This window comes from Pelobates fuscus, chromosome 8 (genome assembly GCF_036172605.1).
Source record: "Pelobates fuscus isolate aPelFus1 chromosome 8, aPelFus1.pri, whole genome shotgun sequence".
Classification (NCBI taxonomy): domain Eukaryota; kingdom Metazoa; phylum Chordata; class Amphibia; order Anura; family Pelobatidae; genus Pelobates; species Pelobates fuscus.
Window position 1 is genome coordinate 168,885,095 of NC_086324.1, and position 23,549 is coordinate 168,908,643.

Sequence of the window (23,549 nt, forward strand, 5' to 3'; positions counted from 1 at the left end):
AAATGTCCTGGCAAATGGATGCGGTGACCGATGATATGGCCTAAGCAGGGGGGAGTTATATGCCAGGCCCCCACCAGTATTTGTTGCCCATGGCCTTGCAAATTCCGAAGAAAAATTGCAGGGAAGCATAAAATGAAAAACATGTTTGTAGCTTCATTTAATGATAAACCAACATTGTGACTTTGCCATCCACAGTGATGCATGTCTGTAATAAAATATCTGCCTTATAGGGGAACAGGTGTAAGAGGAGCAGCTGGGAGAGGCTTTGTATCCGAATCGTGTTCCAACCAATAATGATGTAAATACCAGGAATTTGGAAGCCGAGCTGAAGCCATTGAGAAAATTATACAAACATCTTCGTCTATTGGTTTCCACGTCAATTGCTCCACAGAAGTGTGCCTGCGTTTAGTTGATAAATATGGCCTACATTCAGGGCCGGCCTTAGGCCTTTAGGCGCCCTGTGCGAAAAATCTTCACAGCGCCCCCGCCACCCCCCCATCATACATGTATGATGGAATGTTTGTGTTGTCTGTGTATGTGATAGTAGGTATGATGACTGTGTGTGATATGTATGCTATGTGTTGGCTGTGTGTGATATTTGTAATGGGTGTATTAACAGTGTGTGATATGCGTGTATTGGTTGTATGTGATATACACACACACACACACACAGGAAAACATCCACACACACAGAGGCAGGCAGTCACACACACACACAGGCAGTCATACAGACACACAGGCAGTCACACACAGACAGGCAGTCATACACACACACACACACACACACAGGCAGCCATACACAGTCATACACACACACACACAGGCATACAGACACACACACAGGCAGTCATACAGACACACACACACACAGGCAGTCACACACAGACACAGGCAGTCATACAGACACACACACACACAGGCAGTCACACACAGACAGACAGTCATACAGACACACACACAGGCAGTCGCACACAGACACAGGCAGACAGTCACACTCACACTGACAGTCATACACACACACACAGGCATACAGACACACACACAGGCAGTCATACAGACACACACACACACAGGCATTCATACAGACACACACACAGGCAGTCACACACAGACAGACAGTCATACAGACACACACACACACAGGCATTCATACAGACACAGGCAGTCACACACAGACACAGGCAGTCATACAGACACACACACAGGCAGTCACACACAGACAGACAGGCAGTCACACACAGACACCGGCAGACAGTCACACTCACACTGACAATCACATAGTTACCTGTGGAGTTCATTGTGGAGGCAGACAGGCAGTGCAGCTCCTGGAGACTGTTTGTTGGGGGAAGCAGGGACTCCTTCCTGCTTCCCCTGCAGCAGTTATCCGGTGCTTGTAGCTCCGCCCCCGCCGCACGGTAAGCTCCGCCGCAAATTTTTTTTTTTTTACATTCAGGCTGGCCATGTGTGAGCTGTGTCGGCTGCAGGGCGCCCCCCCCTCCGCCATGCCTGTGCGGCCGCACAGCTCGCACACCCCTAAGGCCGGCCCTGCCTACATTTATTTTCACATTATAAATAATACATTGATATTTACGGTAATTATTATATGTGTCTCAGGGAATTAATCTTATTACAAACTTCCTGAGACTTCATGGATTGACTTTGGTAAATTAAAGTCTGAACAGATCTTACTGGTGAGAAATCGAAGCACTATTGACATTTAAACGGGTGCATTAAACAAAGCGTAGACATACAAGCAGACAGAGAGGTAGACTGACAGACAGACACTGAGACAACCATGAAGAGACAGACAGATATATAAAGAAGCAGACAGCTACATAGGGACATATAGATAGGTAAACAAAGAGACAGACAACTTCAAAGAGAGACAGACAGAGAGAAAGGGAATCAGACAAATAGGCAAACAAAGAGACAGACAAAAAGACAGACAGCTTGAAACAAAGATGGATAGTCATAGATAGATAAAAAGGAATAGACAGAGGAATGGATGGATAACTATAGCATGAGAGAGATGAAAATTGATATCAGGTGCAGTCTTTAACAATTTGCCATTGTTTCCCACCTATGGTCCAAGCAATGCCTTCCTGGACACTGGTGGTGTGTGCGATAGACTTGTGCTTATGGTTTCAAATCGATTCTGTAATCCAAATCATGAAACAAACGAAACAAGGAATGAATGAGCCGTTTAGTTTGTTTCGTGATTCGGAGTCCTGTCTGCAGTGCCAAAAACAAGGGATGGAAAAAAAAAATGCCTGATGGCTATGGAACAGCCACCAAGTGCTGATTTTATTCACAAATAAAGCGATAAGCGATCAAGACAGGGAAAAGGGACAGCGAAGAAGAGCAGGGGAAAATAGTAGCATTTTCCTGCCATTTTTGTTCGTCCGGATCACTTTTCCTGAAATGATTCAGCTGAAGTGAAATCTCACAAGGATGCAATCTGATGTGCCCAAAACAAAACATTTTTTTCTGACGAACGTAATTTTTTGTTATGTAGAAATGTAGTCTGCAATCATGCGTTCCACGAAACATGGCTGTTAATACTAAAGCATCCAGCATTCTGCACACAGATCAGGATCCCGATATATACACAATATTAAAGCATCACTGAGAACATTAATACGAGCTAGCTTATTCACAGGGAAGGCAAGAAGAAACGTATATTATCTGAAATAGATTCTTATTTACTTAGGGAACGTTCTCACATTCATAATTACTTTACTTTCACATTCTAGCAAAGGATACGGCATTCATTATTGGCCTCGGGTTTGATTGACATACTGTGACTCTTAGTGCAATAGATATTGATCCTGAAACTGGTGTCTGTCTATAATTACGAATCTTCAAAATCAAATTATTTCATTTATTTTACTCATAACATATCATGATTTTTTTTCTATTAGAATGGGATTGATTCACCAAACTGTGAATTGCGGAGAATTAACTTCGCAGATATGAAGCTAAAATAGTTGAATTTAAAAAAAAACAAAAAACAATTCAGCTCAGTGCAGTTTGCTTTTCAATTCTAAACAATTCCCACTTTAGGTTATCAAGTCAGTAGTCCGTTTTACAAAGTTTAGAGGCTATATCTCTTAGGGGTATATTTCCTAAACTGTGATTTGAGGGGAAAAACAACCAAAATAGCTTAACTTGTAGAAAAAAAATCATAGTGCTGTACAAAGGATATCTTGTATCTCCTGGACTAGGTCACTATTAAGAGCTGTACAGCGATCTGTCTTAGCTTCCATGCTGTGTTGGTAGACAGGGTATATGGAGAATGTCTCCTACCTTCCGTTCTAGGTCATAAAATTAGAAGTTGACATTTTTTTTCCAATTCAACCTAAATTGTACAATTTTCAGTTTAGTGAGTGAACCTCACAGCAATTCTTAGCCTCAACAATAACCCACCATCTCACCAATGGCTAAACTCACTGGCGTCACTAGAATGGTGTAGACTACATCGGTGACACTATCAAAGGGGGAGACACCAACAGGACGGTGTCAACTTTAAAGGGACATTAAACTGCCCAAATATAAAAAAATCAATAAATCACTTTTAAGTAGATATTCCCATAATGAAAACATGCAAATGCAGATCTTTTCAAGCCCTCCCCTTCTAGCCCCACCCAGACTTTCTGTGACTGTCCAATCACAGACTTCCCAATGCAGCTCAATGAGAAGTCTTTGCAAGGCAGGTGCTCTGGGCATTGCTGCCTCTTGCGTTTATCTCCACTGAGCTAAAAAAAAAATGGAAGTAACAGGACCGGCTGTCTGATTAACAGCCAGCGGAGTGTAATACGTTTTTTTAATAAAACTTCCAGTTTCTGTTGAAACCTGCACTTTTTGTAAAATGAAGAAAATAGGACACGCTCTTCACAAATAAAGCATTTCAGAAAGATAAAGTGTTTTAGGTGGTTGGAGCATAGGGTCCATTTAAAGCAGCACCAGCAGCTGCCTTAGGACACCCTGGTAGGGGAGGACACAAATCGTGCCCACGCTGGCCCTTGCAGTGGGTGCTGTGTGTGTCCTTTGATCGGCAAGTGAGGTGATCTCTGATCTTCATCGGCTCAATCCCACCCTGCACAGGGGCCCAGAGACCTTCTGACCTGCCCCTTCGTTGTATGGTGACCTTGTGTACAACTCTTGCAAGCTCCTTTTTTGGGGCGATGAAGCATTGTGATTGCCTGAGGTTCTGATGTTGTGCAGTATTGGAGTATTGTGATCGGATACACCAAGAAACGGATCCATATATACCATCAAAAAGGTTAAAAGCTGGACAACTTCTATAGGAACAAAAAAAAAAAAAGCACAATAAGTGAACTTTTAACACAAACTTCTCTTTTCTGTACGGCGCGATACACAATGTTAAAAGCAGCTGCAAGTACAAAGATTTTTCCTTTTCTCTGCAAAGCTGAAAAACCCTTCATACACTTCGCATCAATGTGTTTTTATACCATTGTCAAAGAATATTGTTTCCATTAAAACGAAGGATTTGCCATAAATTTCTGGAGAAATATCCCGTCTCCACGCTGATGGGCAGTACATGAAAAGCATGTATAATACAGTGTGTGTAATAACGCAATCTGGCATATTCACTAAAATGAGAATTGTCAGTAATGAAGTAAAATTCTAATTTAAAGTCAAAATAGACAAACTAAACAGAACTGGCTATAAACTATCAAAAGTCAGTCTGGTGGAAATATGCACCATGTTGCCTGTCAATCATTTCGTTTAGTCCACTGATTCAGCGCTCTGCAGGGTCTTAGTGCCCCAAACCAGCGTTTCCCAATTGGGTTTCCAAGTAAACAAAACTGGGGTTCCGCCATGATTTTGCCAAATCAGGAGGCCCATGCACTTAGGGCTACTTGATGGGTATTATTGCTGAACAGGGGCCTGGTCAGGCGCCGCAGCTTTTTAAGAGCGCGACTGGACCACTGTAGCATTGGATGCTGGGAGGAAGTGACAGCCGGTCACTTCCTCCCAGACATAAAAAGTGCAGCGCTGGATTGAGAGAGCGCAGCGTTGGATTGAAAGAGAGCAGCGTTCGATTGAGAGAGCCAGCAGCAGGGAGTGAGCTGCTGCAGACCCTCCACAGATCAGCCTCACCAAGCAGCACTCCAAGCAAGCCACCCTCCGGCATGCAAATGCGAACATTAACTACAAACACACTGTATTAAAACGCTAAAATTATATACAAACACCAACTCTACCCACAAAACACAAAAGCACACCTGCTCCTAGTTACTACAATCTATCTGTAGAAATTAGTGTATATATATATATATATATATATATATATATATATACCAAAAAACTAAATTTGGTACAAAAGAAAACATTACACTCTGCTAAATAAAAGGTTTGTGCTCTGGCACAAACATTTTTTGGGGGTGCCTTGATGTTGGTACACTATGTCAAAGGGTTGCACGGGAAAATGAATTGGGAACCCCTGTCCTAAATATAGCACAATCGCTTCTAATGCTGCACCTGTGCTTTGATTGTTGGGGACAGTGCCCTTGTCTCACCAAAGCCGGACAGTGGAATAAGGCGAGAAAGGACCAGAAAATCAAGACTTTCCCTATAAAATCAGGAAATATATTTCAGACACATCTGCAGTATCAATGTTAATTCTCATTGATCTAGGTATCAGTGTTAGTATTTTAGTGACCGCTCTCCATTAATATCTGTTTTTGCCAAACTCTGTACCAACCCCATTACTGGAGGTCAGTAAATCCTGCCAGGAACACAGTTTGTAAAACAATTTACTAAGACCCTACAGCAATTGAGGTCAGACGCCTATGATGGATTTACAAATACCTTATACAGTGGGGTTTACTCACTGAACTATAAAATATGGAGAATCGATTAAGAAATTGATCATTTTGGGCACAGAAGCACTTATTAGAAAATTTCTCAAACTCAACTGGTTTTCCAACTCAACTATTTTGTCCTACAATTTGCTGTCCCCACATCATCCAGTTAAACAAATAATTCCCTGAATTTGATAATTTTTCTGAACGCCGGAGAACACGCGGTCTCTTGGTGACTGGTACTTGGACTACGACCCCTTTTCATTACACCCAGTCACCTCTCGCGTCCCTTGGTTACTTACCGTCTTGTTTTATCGAATGAACTTGCACTTTTTATTGTAAAAATCCACTCCGCTATTAAAACCATTAAAAAAGTGTACACACTGATATTCTGAATGTACTTCATTTGCGGGTCTCTCCTTCACCGTATGCGTAATGAGAGCCTTGCATTGTCAGTCCCAATATGTTTTTAATCTGCTTCGAGCGCTCAGTCAACCGCCGTACAAAAAAAACAAACAAAACAAGAAAAGAGCGATTTACAATTTCCTATTCTTTGCAAATTGCAGCAAATGAAAAATTCACTTTGGCTCCCTTCTTAGAAACCGCGCCAGTTTAATGCACGCTATAATTTTATACACAAAAGCCAGTCATTTGCATTCTAAATAATATCCTGTTTATTGTTGATTCTCACAACACAATCCTTCTTTCTCCCTTCAAAATATTCAGTAGATTTTGGCTTTGAACAATGAAATATAAAAAAACAAAACAAAAACAAAAAACAAAACTACACAACAGATTCAAGACGCAAGCTTACATTTCATTATATGGAACTGGTGCAAGTATTAAAGGACCACTAAACGCATTCAGACTACTTGATCGCAGTCGCTTTACCCTGCGATGTAAAGCCACGATGGCTACCTCTGGTGAATAAGTAACAGAGAATTTCTAAAATTATGTTTACTTGTCTCCTATATTTAACAACTTTGTGACATGTGAAAAGTAAAATGAAATAATTAAATGTAGAAATCCATGTGTCTTTATTACGCAACCGGGTGCTTCCATCTTCGCTCCCTGTCAATCATTGTTATAAATTCGGTCATTTGCACCCGGCAGTCAACATTGAGAGAGCATACAGAGAAGAGGAAACACGAAACAATGTTTCAAATTCTTCTGTTCATTTGCATTGTGTGCCCTGGCTGTGCCTTGACTGAACTGCAAAATCTTTAATAGAAATTAACAAGGAGTTAATACAAAATCTAGGTGAGTTACCCTGGTTTATTCAATGGTATAATATCAGGAAAGTTGATGACTCCCCTATGTGTACCGTGTCCTGATAAGTTTCTGATACCGTGATACTGATTTGAACTTTGTAAGATGTGTTTTTTAAAACTGTGCACTACTTAGCATTTCAATAATTTTATTAGTGACAGACGCTGGCTTTGTAAGACGTTGGATGCTTACCTGAACTGTCAGCGGCCTGGGGCACAGAACACATTTCGTATCATGTGTCTGCTTATCAAAGGTGGAAAACATTCTGATCCTATCTGAATCGACACATTCTGCGTCAAAAGAAGAAGAGCTTCATTCCAGGCTGCTGGCGTTTCATACGTACAAATATTCACATATAACTGGTTGGAAAACAACTTGTAAAAATAATAAATTTTTAAATAAATAATTTAAATAAGTAACCTTTAGTTTGCAGGTGAGACGGACTGCGATAATGCTCTGTCAACCATCGCATACTACAGAATCCTTAACGGATAACTAATGAATATACTACAAAACATTAAACAATGTGGCTATTGCAGCCACATACCGAAGTCTTCTCTAAATAGTCTCAATCTTTCTACGCAAAATACGTGTTTCATTAGTAGATTGTAATTTTTACAAAATGAGCAGAGGAGGACACAAATCAGGAGGTTTGATTTTTCCTGGAAAAAACGGAGCAGATGTGGATCTGAGTCTATTAGCTAACGATCCAAATGAGAGCATTCAGTTCACTAGATATTTATTTAAAAATAGAATCCAGCTATATATTCACAAATGCTGGGGGCGAGGGGTCCAAATGGGATGCTGGAGAAATGAGCTAATCTCCGAGTACAGACCGGACCATATGTGTCTCCTGTACATTGCGTGCGGCTTACCAATACGTAGTGCTTGAATATGAGCATCACATAAAGGAAAGTACAGATTGCAATCGGAAACTATGGCAGTACCTTGAAATTAGACAGTGACAGTGACACGGGGGGCTAGTGTGCATGCACGGCCTACTCTGTCCCTTTAATTAGCCTTCAGCATTTTTACCTGTATAAAAACTTCATCACACGCCATTCGTTTAGCAGCTGAATAACGGTGTGCAAAATGTTTAATAACTGCTTGGCCACGTTTCATTAATGGAGTTAATTAGATTAATTATATCTGTGTAGCTTGGTTGGCAAGCAGCTATAGAACATATTTGCCCAGGCAGGCGATTGCAGCTGCAGAAGACAGATGCCAGTGATCGTCTCCTTATTTGCCCAGAAGGCTATCGCAGCTGGCAATGTGCGCTTTCTAACATTAGTTTATTATCTTAATTAATGCAAGGTCTACCGATCTCTACCATCATAGCTGCCATCTATGACTCCCACCACGCTGGGCAACCATTGAAGATATTTCTGTCCTCTATATAATACCAAAATATGTATGGAGGCATGCATATTATTTTTCTTTAAAATGCATCCTGGGGCATAGATCTTAATATTACCCAACTTATTGGTGCTTTTTTTTATTGACCTTGGAAGGAAGAGGGACTGTGCTACCCGTGATTCTAAAATAACATATATAGATACTTCAACTATTTCGCCAGTTTGACAGGGCTTCAAGGTCAGGTGCTGTATGTTTAGAATAAAGGGGAATCGTTTACTTATTCCTATGTCTAACATATACGAATTTGTGAAGTGTGAAAAATAAAATAAAAATGTAAAAATGAAATGTTTTTATCCTGTAACTGGGCGCCTCCATCTTAGCTCCCTGTCCTTTGCACCTGGCAGTCAGCCTATAGAAAGCATGCAAAGAGCACAATGTTTCTATTTTTCCTTCTCATTTGCAATGTGTGCCTTGACTGTGCCAGGACTCAACTGGATTATGATGTCATCTTCAACAAAGTTACATTTTAGAGAAAATGAGCATAGGGGGATTTCAATGTATTATTCAATGGTTTAAATTTCAGAGAAATGATGGCTCCCCTTAAGGTGCATATTCTTTCGTTTCCAAACCCTTGTGACAGTTACTGATGTTAACAAAGACCAACTGCTGGCCAATGATGGCAGTGATGTGCCACACGGCTTCTCCTATTCCCTTGTGTCAAAGAAGGCTGAAAAGTTAGACAGTTGTTTAAAGAATTGTTGTTGTTTTTGGAGAACAATTACATTTATATATACGGTTTGGTAAAATATTGATGCTTATATGATACGTATGCAGGGTTATTTACTAAAGGGAAATTTTTTCAGGAATTCAAAGTGAATTGAAATTTTTTTTGCAATAGATGTAAAAATCTGAATAAGGTTAAAATTGGTTATATCACTATTTTTAACCTGTGACCCTGCTTTCAGTGTGTCACGGATGTCATAATGGGTGGCAGTGGCCCTCCTGAGAATATTAAACTGGTGAGATATATCTGTTGGTTAATACACCAATTCTTGAGCCCATTTAATCCTTCAGGTCAACCCAGACCTTTCTCCTTTCCGAGAAAGTGAGAAAAAAAGTCATTACAAGGAGCCATCTCACACCGCGAGACTTGCAGAGGGAGCTGACCAGCCTGGAGGTGAGAGAAGGGAGCTGACAAGAGCTGCAGGAAAGGTAAGTAAATGCTTCCTGCCAGCCCCCTCCTACAGCCCATCCACTGGACCACGAGGGAATGAGAGCCCCCCTCCCTGGCCATGTATTAAGCAGGGAGGGGGGACGAAAAAAATATAAAAAAAATTTAAATAATAATATAATTAAAATAATATATTAATAATATTTTTAAAAAATAATAATATAATAAAAATAAAATATAATATATATATAAAAAAATAATATTAAAATAATAATAATTAAAAAATAATAATACAAAAGCCCACCCCCCACCAAGGCTCTGCATCAGACACACAAACACACTCTGCATTCATACACACACACACACACTCTGCATACACACACACACTGCATTCATACACACACACACACACTACATTCATACACACACACACACACACACTACATTCATACACACACAAACACACTACATTCATACACACACACACACACTGCATTCATACACACACACTGCATTCATACATAGACACTGCATTCATAAACACACACACACACTGCATTCATACACACACTGCATTCATACACACACACTGCATTCATACACACACACTGCATTCATACACACACACACACACTGCATTCATACACACACACATTGCACTAATACACACACACACTGCATTCATACACACACACACTGCACTAATACACACACACACACACTGCACTAATACACACACACACTGCATTCATACACACACACACTGCATTCATACACACACACTGCACTCATACACACACACACCGCATTCATACAAACACACTGCATTATATACACAAACACACACACTGCATTCATTATATACACACACTGTAAACAAATATTCAGTTAATGTAATTTTTGGGGGATATAATTTTATTTAGAAATTTACCAGTAGCTGCTGCATTTCCCACCCTGGTCTTATACTCGAGTCAATACGTTTTCCCAGTTTTTGAGGGTAAAATTAGGGGTCTCGACTTATATTCGGGTCGACTTATACTCGAGTATATACGGTATATTGTGTAATTCACCACCCCAAGCCATTTATAAAGTGGGATAATTTTAATGTATAGTGTTACATCCTTGATGTAACCAAGAACCCATTTAATTCAGAATTATTTACAATGCGACTCCCTAACAACGTTACTTAGGCTGCATCATCCTTATTAAGTCTCATTATCGCACAACAGAAACGGTATATGGTATAATAACCATACGTGTGCAATGCTAGTATTCTATTCCCACTATTATTAATCCAATTGGCATCATTTTATCCTTTGTGATTGACGTTTGCATTAATTACAGATGTCCGTACAAATGATCACCAATAACAAAGTGAATTATACTCTAATCCAATATATCCCCCCTTTACGAGACACATTCGTTTCATCATGATATTACTACACAGATTAACACAAAATTCATTTACACAACATGGAATATAAATCAAATTAGCATGCAGCGACTCTTAATTACCTTTAATTAAGTACTTCCTATTAGTATGACGCATTTTAAAGTGCAATGGTATATAACATTTTAGTATGTTTAAATATAAAAGTGAAAAGTATTGTAGTTTTTTTACTGTGCTTTACTGCGGTGCAAACTGAATTTCTGACGGTCGTGCCCTATTTAAAATATCAGATTTAGGCGTTTATCTACAAACAGCAGTGTCAAGCCATGAATTATTTAACAAGAAAAAAACATCTCGTGGAGGAAAACAAGAAGACTTTGCATTGACGCATATGGAGAAAACATTTGTCCATAAATTGTCTAACTTGGAAAACAGTTCTGTGTGTCAGTTGTGCTCGTTTATTTATGTGTTAAAAACAGTTTATAAATTCCCCATTTATAATTAGATTCCTCCCCCCCCCCCCCCCTGTTTATGTTTGCTGGCTTCATTTAAACCTGCAAGGTTGGATGGCACATCGGCACGAGTCTTATGTGGGTTTGTGTCTGTGGTGTCCATGACAAAGAGACCTTGTTTCCCAGAAATAATCAAGATATATTAATAGGTTTGAATAAGGAGGTCGTATATCTTTATTTAAGGTGCCTCGCACATGCAGGAGACGATAAGAGTGCCAATTATTCTACTTGTTTACCAAACCTATAGCATAAAATAACAGAGCAACTTGTTTGCAGTGGGGAACTACCGCGGTGACAGGGTGACAGCTACAACCGGGCCCGTCACTTCAGGGGGCTCGGACGCCCTGTGGACCCCTGTGACTGTCGTGCCCACCGATGGCTATGGATTTTCAGGGGTCCCGGTCAGCGCTGCGGCGCTCTAAAAGCGCGACCGGGCCCCCTTTGAAGAGGTCAGAGGCTGGGAGGAAGTGGCAGCCCCGGTCACTTCCTCCCAGCAACCACCAGGAGCACCGGGGGAGGAAGAAGAGGAAGGAGTTAGAGTGGGAACTCTGACTCCCATCATCCTGAGCAACCACTGGACACCTGGAAGGTCACCCTCCTGCATCTAAAAGGTAGGAATCAGGAGGTAGACCAAAATATTTTGTCTATGTGTGTATGTATGTATGTGTGTATGTCTGTATGAATGTTTCTCTGTATGTGTGTCTGTATGTATGTGTGCAGGGGCGCATTAGCCGCGAGGCAAACAAGGCATTTGCCTTGGGCGGCATTTTCCAGGGGGCGGCAAAAAAAGCCGCTCCCAAATGCCCAAGGCAAATGTCTTGTTAGCCTTGCGGCTAACAGACATGCCGGCGGTCGGGCGGCGCTGGCGGGCGGCCGGCGAGGGAGCACTTCCCCTGAGCTGTCTGCTCAGCTCCCTCGCCAGCCGCAGAGTGAGGCTGGGAGGCGGAGCCGGAATATGACATCATATTCCGGCTCCCAGCCTCACTCTGAGGCACGCGAGGGAGCTGAGCAGACAGCTCAGGGGAAGTGCTCCCTCGCCGGCCGCCCGCCAGGCAGTGACGCCCGATCGCCCAGCAGCCACTGGACCACCAGGGAGGAAGAGACACCCCCTCCCCCTCCCCCAGCATTCCCAAAGGTAAGGAGGCTGGGGGGGTGTTAAATTTTAAAAAAAATGTGTTAAAAATAAATTTAAAAAAAAAAGTGTTAATAATAAATTTAAAAAAGTGTTAAAAAAATAAATAAAAAAAATGTGTTAAAAAAAAAAAATGTGTTAATAATAAATAAAAAAAATGTGTTAAAATAAATTAAAAAATGTGTTAAAATAAATTTAACAAAATGTGTTAAAAATACATTTAAAAAATGTGTTAATGTGGGTGGGTGAGTGTGTGTCTGTGTCTGTTAGTGTTTGTGTCTGTTAGTGTCTGTGTCTGTTAGTGTCTGTGTCTTTTAGTGTGTGTCTGTGTCTGTTAGTGTGTGTGTCTGTTAGTGTCTGTGTCTGTTAGTGTGTGTGTCTGTTAGTGTTTGTGTGTGTGTGTGTCTGACTGTGTGTGTCTGTTAGTGTGTGTGTCTGTTAGTGTGTGTGTATGTTAGTGAGTGTGTGTGTCTGCTAGTTTGTGTCTGCTAGTGAGTGTGTGTCTGTTAGTGTGTGTCTGTTAGTGAGTGTGAGTGTGTCTGTTAGTGTGTGTGTGTTTCTGTTAGCGAGTGTGTGTTTCTGTTAGCTAGTGTATGCGTATCTGTCAGTAAATGTGTGTGTGTGTATTTAGAATGCGGGGCGGGGGGAAAGGTTGGGTGGGGGTGGCGCAGAGGGGAAGGGGGGGGGCGCCTGAGTTTTGTCCTGCCTAGGGCAGCACAAAACCAGGATACACCACTGTAATGTGTGTGTGTGTGTGTGTCTGTCTGTGTGTGTATGTATGTGTGTTTGCATGTACGTGTGTGTGTTTGTATGTATGTGTCTGTATGTATGTCTGTGTGTATGTATGTATGTCTGCCTGTCTGTATATATGTGTGTGTGTGTGTCTGTCTTTGTGTGTGTGTGTATGTATGTGTGTGCGTGTGTTTGTGTGCTTGTATGTATGTGTCTGTATGTATGTCTGTGTATGTGTGTGTGTGTGTATGTCTGTATGCATGTCTGTGTGTGTCTATATGTATGTGTGTGTTTGTATGTGTGTGTCTATATGTATGTGTGCGTGTTTGTATGTATGTGTGTGTCTGTATATATGTGTGTGTGTGTGTGTTTGTTTGTATGTGTATTTGTATGTATGTGTGTGTTTGTATGTGTGTGTGTTTGTATGTATGTGTGTGTCTGTATGTGTGTGTGTGTGTCTATGTGTGTGTCTGCATATGTGGGGCGAAACGTATGGGAGGGGGATGGTAGACGTATGGGAAGGTGGTGGGTAGATGTTTGGTGGGGAGGCCCAGGGCAATTTTCGCACCACGGCCCTGTGGTTTCTATTTACACCTCTGCTTGTTTGCTAAGGGAAATGACTGCAACACTTTGAGAATTTAGACTAGTGCCAAGGTTCATGAATGGAATGGGTACATAAAAAAGCCACGTGCCACCAAACATGGTCAGAAAATCATTTACTTCATTTTTAATGACTTGATGACCAACGAGACGGGACAGTAGGCTTGTTTGCTTAGCTAATTCCGGAAATAAGACAGGCATGATCTGTAGCTTGTGGTCATAAGATATAGAAAACACAATCTCCATCTATATATATATTTTTACCTGGTGAAACGCGTTGGGTTGAAAGATTTAATGTGAGGACAGATGGATGTCAGAGAGACTGAGAATCTTCCACCTGTGATGTTTTTCTCAGTAATCAGAACCACTTTCTAACTTAGAGCTCTCGAAAGGCAGAATCTTTTCAGTCTTTGCTCTAATTATGTTTTATATTTGCTTATGTATTGCATTCCACATCCTACAGGAAAAAAATAGCTAATGGTTTCTCTTATTATACAAGGTACGAGCAAGCTCATTGAATAGCGTTGCAGACAGGACTTTGATCATTAACGCAGATTGTTCACATATTTCAGATAGATTTAATGTGGTAGGTGTCACTTCTAGTCTATTTTGAGATTATATGGAACAGGCTGCACTATGGGGTGTGTTTACTAAATGAAGAATAGAGGCCAATCGAAGAGAAGGAAATAACACATTTTATGCAAATACATCCATATTGGGGAAAAAAATCATATTTTTCTTTCTAGACTTAAAACATACAATTCTACGGTGATTTTTTCTTGAATTCTTATTATAGAGAATAAACCTCACGTGGCAGAAGAATTTATGCTGAAAAACGAGGGTGGATTGTGGGGATCTAGTAGGATCAGAGAGCCTGCAGAGAGTGCGTCTTTCCTGCAACGTTCTCGCTTTGTCATCTTGCTTAGAAATAACAGTTTTATTCTTTTTTTTTTTTTTTTTTGCTACTTTAGAATAAATCAAGGTTAAAAGTAAACGGGGAGAGGCTTTTTGTTTAACCCTTTCAGGACCAACATCTGCACTGGCATGGAGCCTATCCCTGCTCCTGAAGGGGTTAAACATGAAATGTACCAGTGGTCCTGGTCAGTGATACACAGTGTGTTTTTTTTTTTTTTTTTTTTTACTATTCTTAGAATTGTAGTGAATTGTGAGACCTCATTGCAAATTCTAGACCAAAAGAGATGATTTGGAAAAATTCACCAGTTCAGCTCCAGTCACAGCTATCTTAGCCTGAATTTAAAAAAAAAATCTGTTTTCCGTTCATTGCAATACACTGTTTAGTGAATACATTTCACTACTTCTCTCATAAGAGATTACCTAACTAAAGTCCTTCTTTGTATTCAAACTCAAACTTCTCATAGCAGCGAGAATGAGACAAAATGGCTGCCCCTCCAATCGCCACTGCTGCTTGGCTGGCGCATGCGTTACTACTAGCAATGCCCTCCTCCTGTGCAACACGGCATTTATCGGCAAATACACCTCCTTCTGTTACATCATTTAGGCAGCATTTTGTCTAAAACAAATTTTTATACCTCTGGTAAATTAAAGCCCCATTTGAAATAAAGGTATTGCGTTACTTCATTGAGTGCCGAAGGGGCAGACAATACTTTACTTAACCTTCAGTTACACAGACAAACGACTATCGCAAGCCCACTCATATGCTAATGACCATCTTTCCAAGCTAGTTTGTCGACGCGCGTCACATTGTGAACAGAATGCTGGATAATTTACTAATGCTCCTACAATTTGTGCAGCCATTACCTGAGAGGTTATAAATGATCTCAGCAGCAATATAGAGCTTTGTGTCATCTATGTACGAAGGGAAGACATGCACACCTCCTCACTTTATCTTCCCGTAATGTTATGTATACCGTAATATGCGCCTGTGGGGAACAGATCGGAACAAGTGTTCAGAACAGAAATCAATATAATTCCTCAGTTTTATAAACTACCAACGCATATAAGTTATTATTTGTATAGACATCTGAACAGCGTCGGCGAATGGAGGTGAAGTGAAAAACATACCACAAAATTCAGACCAAAACATACTATATGAAAAATCCTCTATAGTCACATTTAGTCTATTTTAGCCAAATTTATTTTCTGCCGTTTTTAATGAGGCACCATTTGATGTTTGATGAATAATCCCTAATTGATAACCTGGGAATTGTTGGAAAATACGAGAGTTGAAGAATTCTTACAAATTGATTATTTCGGCCTACTTTCTGCAAATCCCACAAATTGACGGGTTTAGTAATTACCCATTCTAATAGCGGCATAATGTATCAGTGCAGACATGTCTTCCCTCGGACTCCGCGGCGCCGGTGTATGATGTTATCTCTAAGCGCAGCTATCTGTTAATACTGTGTGCGTCACAGGCCATGTGACTGTTTGTATAATGTCATTGAACATGCACTTTGCTACAGTTTTCCTGACACCATGTGACAGAGTCACTCTGCTGGTTAAGAGGACGGTTTCCTCGTATGTCCCAACATGAAATTGTGTGATATTTTGTAATATTTTTCCTCCCTCCCTTGCCATGTCTGCCTTGCCGTGTTCCGTCTTGCCGTTTTCCCTCCCTTGCCGTGTTCCCTCCCTTGCCGTGTTCTCCCTCCCTTGCCATGTCCGCCTTGCCGTGTTCCTTCCCTTGCCATGTCCGCCTTACCGTGTTCCCTCCCTTGCCATGTCCCCTCCCTTGCCGTGTTCCCTCCCTTGCCATGTCCGCCTTGCCGTGTTCCCTCCCTTACCATGTCCGCCTTGCCGTGTTCCCTCCCTTGCCATGCCCGCCTTGCTGTGTTCCCTCCCTTGCCATGTCCCCTCCCTTGCCGTGTTCCCTCCCTTGCTGTGTTCCCTCCCTTGCTGTGTTCCCTCCCTTGCCATGTCCGCCTTGCCGTGTTCCCTCCCTTGCCATGTCCGCCTTACCGTGTTCCCTCCCTTACCATGTCCGCCTTGCTGTGTTCCCTCCCTTGCTGTGTTCCCTCCCTTGCTGTGTTCCCTCCCTTGCCATGTCCGCCTTGCCGTGTTCCCTCCCTTGCCATGTCCGCCTTACCGTGTTCCCTCCCTTACCATGTCCGCCTTGCTGTGTTCCCTCCCTTGCTGTGTTCCCTCCCTTGCCATGTCCGCCTTGCCGTGTTCCCTCCCTTACCATGTCCGCCTTGCTGTGTTCCCTCCCTTGCTGTGTTCCCTCCCTTGCCATGTCCGCCTTACCGTGTTCCCTCCCTTGCCATGTCCCCTCCCTTGCCGTGTTCCCTCCCTTGCCATGTCCGCCTTGCCGTGTTCCCTCCCTTACCATGTCCGCCTTGCCGTGTTCCCTCCCTTGCCATCCCCGCCTTGCTGTGTTCCCTCCCTTGCCATGTCCCCTCCCTTGCCGTGTTCCCTCCCTTGCTGTGTTCCCTCCCTTGCTGTGTTTCCTCCCTTGCCATGTCCGCCTTGCCGTGTTCCCTCCCTTGCCATGTCCGCCTTACCGTGTTCCCTCCCTTACCATGTCCGCCTTGCTGTGTTCCCTCCCTTGCTGTGTTCCCTCCCTTGCTGTGTTCCCTCCCTTGCCATGTCCGCCTTGCCGTGTTCCCTCCCTTACCATGTCCGCCTTGCTGTGTTCCCTCCCTTGCTGTGTTCCCTCCCTTGCTGTGTTCCCTCCCTTGCCATGTCCGCCTTACCGTGTTCCCTCCCTTGCCATGTCCCCTCCCTTGCCGTGTTCCCTCCCTTGCCATGTCCGCCTTGCCGTGTTCCCTCCCTTACCATGTCCGCCTTGCCGTGTTCCCTCCCTTGCCATCCCCGCCTTGCTGTGTTCCCTCCCTTGCCATGTCCCCTCCCTTGCCGTGTTCCCTCCCTTGCTGTGTTCCCTCCCTTGCTGTGTTCCCTCCCTTGCCATGTCCGCCTTGCCGTGTTCCCTCCCTTGCCATGTCCGCCTTACCGTGTTCCCTCCCTTACCATGTCCGCCTTGCTGTGTTCCCTCCCTTGCTGTGTTCCCTCCCTTGCTGTGTTCCCTCCCTTACCATGTCCGCCTTGCTGTGTTCCCTCCCTTGCTGTGTTCCCTCCCTTGCTGTGTTCCCTCCCTTGCCATGTCTGCCTTACCGTGTTCCCTCCCTTGCCATGTCCCCTCCCTTGCCGTGTTCCCTCCCTTGCCATGTCCGCCTTGCCGTGTTCCCTCCCTTACCATGTCCGCCTTGCTGTGTTCCCTCCCTTGCTGTGTTCCCTCCCTTGCTGTGTTCCCTCCCTTGCCATGTCCGCCTTGCTGTGTTCCCTCCCTTGCCATGTCCCCTCCCTTGCCGTGTTCCCTCCCTTGCCGTGTTCCCTCCCTTGCCATGTCCGCCTTACCGTGTTCCCTCCCTTGCCATGTCCGCCTTGCCGTGTTCCCTCCCTTGCCGTGTTCCCTCCCTTGCCGTGTTCCCTCCCTTGCCATGTCCCCTCCCTTGCCGTGTTCCCTCCCTTGCCGTGTTCCCTCCCTTGCCATGTCCGCCTTACCGTGTTCCCTCCCTTGCCATGTCCGCCTTGCCGTGTTCCCTCCCTTGCCGTGTTCCCTCCCTTGCCGTGTTCCTTCCCTTGCCATGTCCCCTCCTTTGCCGTGTTCCCTCCCTTGCTGTGTTCTCCCTGCTTTGCCGTAGATATTTTATTTAGTTTTGTAAAATGCTTCCAAAATTAAACAGAATAACAAAATAAATAACAAAATAACAATAGCAACCAACTCAAACATAATACCAAATGAAACATAAATACCCAAAAATTAAACATAAATACTGAAATAAACTCTGGAAGGGGCACTATTAGGGGAGTAAACCCATACCAAAATTAAATAACTGGGAAATAACAGGGAGAGGGATTAACATAAAGGGGGGGGGACTAAATCATAAGGGGAGATCCCTGCTTTGCCGTATTCTCCCTGCTTTGATCCCTGCTTTGCCGTGTCTGGCTTGCCTTGCTGTGTTCTCAGAGTTATCCAGTATTGAAATCCTTATGCGTAGTCTCATTATTTCTTGAGTGTTTCTGTGTCCTTAAGGCAATTGACCTTTCAAGTTCAATGTCTTTTGCTTATAGTCTACTTCTCTCTGTCTTGTCCTTAACAATGTACTTTTTTAAATCCTTCATTTGATTTTTTTCTTTGTTCATCTTTTATAAATTGCTCTCTGAATTGCTTAAAATGAGATTTTGATCTACGGACAATTAAGAGACTAAAATTCATACACACGGCACCTCTGGAATAGAGATCATCCCCAGTGTCCTGGGCTATTTAAAAAAATGGACAAAAATGAGACGCAAAAATGTCATGCCAACGGCTCTGGAGGAAACTGAAGGCCTCTTACTTGTTTATTATGTTTGCCCAACTAATAGACAATCGGCTGGGTCACTCATGATGGAGTTCATGGTGCCTGACGAGTGGTCACCCGGGGAAAGACTCCGTCCTTTAATGGTGCAATAAGAGGTCTCATTGAGTCAGTCCTAGCTTCCCTTTAAAACATCACCGAGGCTCTAGCTCTTGGCTCTGTTTTGGCGTTTCTTCAACATTTTTCGATACCGGGAGTCTGCCGATGTCTAACTCCTGTATTTCAGTTTAACTTCCTTCCTGTCTTATTTTCCTTGTACCCCATTCCAGGACTCATTCAGCTATCTCTCTCTCTCTCTCTGTATTCCTGTAATTTTAATTCTAACAACCCCAGCCTGGATTCTAGCTTGTCTGTTCCAATTATTTTTTTTTACTGTATTTTCCAGCACTACCGTATATATATCTGCCCCGTTTGTTGCCTTTAATGTGGTGCCCTCTCATGACTCAGATCTGACTTTTATTATTCTATGAGCCTTGGCCCAGATGCCAACCAATCTAGCTACAGGACCCAACTGTGTCTAAATCCCGAGGACTGACCAGGTGGAAAAGACAGTTGCCCTGTTCTGAGGTCCATTTTGGCTCCCACTTCACACCGGGCCACATGTTTTCTGTCATGCTCTAGGGCAGTGATGGAGAACCTTATTGAGCCCAAGTACCCAAGCTGTAACTTGAAACCAACTTATTTATCTCTAAGTGCCAAACTACAATAAAACTAGAATACATTTCACGTTGTGTGCTATATACGTGATGGGTGTTTATTTTAACTCAACAACATTATTAAAAACGATTTGAAATATGTTTTGCCGCCTCTCATTTCTTTTTTGCAAGGAGGAGACTATCTTCTAGATGTCCAGTTGGGATTTATAATAATAAATACCTGGTGGTCAGTGGGGGTTAATAATAAGTCAGAACACAGGCTGGAAATCCCGGTGGCTGCCTTACCTCTTCACTGAACTCTGAAGGGAGCTATTAAAATGGTCCGCACCAGTCAGAAGTGCAGACTATGCACTCCACCACCTGACCACCAGGAAATCACGTTTTAAATGTAATATACTGTCAATTTTAATGGAGGCAGCAACATCCTTGGACAATGCTCCCCCTGTCGGTTTGCCTTAAGTCGTCCGCTTGTAAATGCCGAGTTGTCTAGTGGTTGTGCAGGAGATCTTTGCAGCGCTCACTGGTACAGGCTGGAGATGTGTCATATCTCTTTATTGTCAGTCCACCAGACCCTCCCAAGCATCTCAGGACCTATAATTTCTCACCATATTTACTAAGAATGCCTATAGCTTCATTTACTCTCATACAGTCTGTGTCTTTTCTTTTGAATGTCTCTAGAAATTAATGTCGAAAAATGCTATTGATTACGGATTTACTGCGTTTTTAAAGCAATTTTATTTATGGAAGCGGCTAGCCCCTGGTCCATATATTTTTCTTAGTTTATTTATTTATTTTTTCCAAATATGAGTAGTTTTCTATTTTTATTCAGTTTTTGTGTCCTGGGGGCCATCATGTTTGTTTACTGTTCTCTCAAATTACCCACAATGAGATTTAAATGGAACGAAAAATGTGAATTTTGATCAAAACATTTATTATAATCCAACTTGACAGTTTGTAGCAAAGAGGCGGTGAATAATATAATAAAAATATAATAAAATACATATGCACTGCAAGTTAAAATAACAGTACATAAGTATAACTAACAACATCTAATAAATGTAGATAATTTATTATTAAATAGCTCAATATTTAACTAAATGTTATAATAAGCAAAAGTACAATATACATACATCAAACCAAGAATATATTGACTTTTACAATGGGAAAAAAAAGTCTATTACACGTTAAACAGAGGGAACGTTAAAGACGAGTAATTTGCAAAATGTGAAGGAAAACTGGATTTATAAGTTTGATTGAGATCCGAAAGATTTTATGTTCCTGTAGCAAACCTAAAACACCAATGGGCATATTAGAATTTAATTTATTTTTCCTTGTTGTGCTTGTAGTTTATTTGCTATGTCATTTGGAGTCAACTGTTTTCTAAATTTACGTTAAAGAGAAAATATGTAGCATTAAAGGGACACTATAGTCACCTGAACAACTTTAACTTAATGAAGCAGTTTTGGTGTATAGAACATGCCCCTGCAGCCTCACTGCTCAATCCTCTGCCATTTAGGAGTTAAATCCCTTTGTTTATGAACCCTAGTCACACCTCCCTGCATGTGACTTGCACAGCCTTCCATAAACACTTCCTGTAAAGAGAGCCCTATTTAGGCTTTCCTTATTGCAAGTTCTGTTTAATTAAGATGTTCTTATCCCCTGCTATGTTAATAGCTTGCTAGACCCTGCAAGAGCCTCCTGTATGTGATTAAAGTTCAATTTAGAGATTGAGATACAATTATTTAAGGTAAAGTACATCTGTTTGAAAGTAAAACCAGTTTTTTTTTCATGCTGGCTCTGTCAATCATAGCCAGGGGAGGTGTGGCTAGGGCTGCGTAAACAGAAACAAAGTGATTTAACTCCTAAACGGCAGTGAATTGAGCAGTGAAATTGCAGGGGAATGATCTATACACTAAAACTGCTTTATTTAGCTAAAGTAATTTAGGTGACTATAGTGTTCCTTTAAATAATTGAAGACCCTGAAGGAGGAGGTCTAAGAAAAATGCAGGCCCCGGAAGTTGAGAACATGAACTTGTACGCCAGGCATTACTAAATAACAAAGAAGTTTGAATCTTAAATTGGATTACTGTAGTCTGTGAGTTTGGGGTTATCCAAATAGCATTGTAATTGCTGACCCTGTACCCAGGTGACCAAAAATCTGTGTATCGGCACACAAATGTCTGAAAAAGATGAGTAGACTTAGAAACATGGTCACGACATCTGGCCAACATCGCACATGTACAAAGAACAAAGAACAAAGAACTCTCAGAACCTCTGGAGAGATAATGTTTTTTTCAGGAGTATTGTTGAGGTTTAAGTAAAGGTTAGTGGATCCGGACCCGTCTGATGTGCGCTGTGTGTACACTTGATTAGAGATGAGTGATGTGAGTGACAGACACCTCCCTGTGTGTGCCACCATTACTCGGTGACACAGAGAATTAGATTCTGGAGATTAGAGCTGGATGTAATTTGCCGCTCAGCCAAGAACCGGCAGTGGAATACAAATAGAAAAAGAGAGAAGAACAATAGGTCTAGGGGTCTGCTATGCAGAAAGAGACTAAAATGGCAAGTACGTTTTCATTTGTAACATTTTATTCAATAAAGATGGCTTTTAGTAATTTACCCAGTCTACAAGTCTCTTCACTGGAGTGCAAAGGCTGCATTTATTTTATGGAAAACAGATTCCTGGTCATGAAGTGTCCTAACTCTCCCTCTGCCCCCCATAGTGACTCTCCCTCTGTCCCCCTATAGTAACTCTCTCTCTCTGGCCCCATAGTGACTCTCCCTCTGCCCCCCTATAATAACTCTATCTCTGGCCCCATAGTGACTCTCCCTCTGTCCCCCTATAGTAACTCTCCCTCTGCCCCCCTATAATAACTCTCCCACTGCCCCCCATAGTGACTCTCCCTCTGTCCCCCTATAGTAACTCTCCCTCTGCCCCCCTATAATAACTCTCTCTCTCTCTGGCCCCATAGTGACTCTCCCTCTGCCCCCCTATAGTAACTCTCTCTCCGGCCCCATAGTGACTCTCCCTCTGCCCCCCTATAATAACTCTCTCTCTGGCCCCATAGTGACTCTCCCTCTGTCCCCCTATAGTAACTCTCCCTCTGCCCCCCTATAGTAACTCTCCCTCTGCCCCCCATAGTGACTCTCCCTCTGTCCCCCTATAGTAACTCTCCCTCTCCCCCCTATAATAACTCTCTCTCTGGCCCCATAGTGACTCTCCCTCTGCCCCCCTATAATAACTCTCCCTCTGGCCCCATAGTGACTCTCCCTCTGCCCCCCTATAATAACTCTCCCTCTGCCCCCCATAGTGACTCTCCCTCTGTCCCCCTATAGTAACTCTCCCTCTCCCCCCTATAATAACTCTCTCTCTGGCCCCATAGTGACTCTCCCTCTGCCCCCCTATAATAACTCTCCCTCTGCCCCCCATAGTGACTCTCCCTCTGTCCCCCTATAGTAACTCTCCCTCTCCCCCCTATAATAACTCTCTCTCTGGCCCCATAGTGACTCTCCCTCTGCCCCCCTATAATAACTCTCTCTCTGGCCCCATAGTGACTCTCC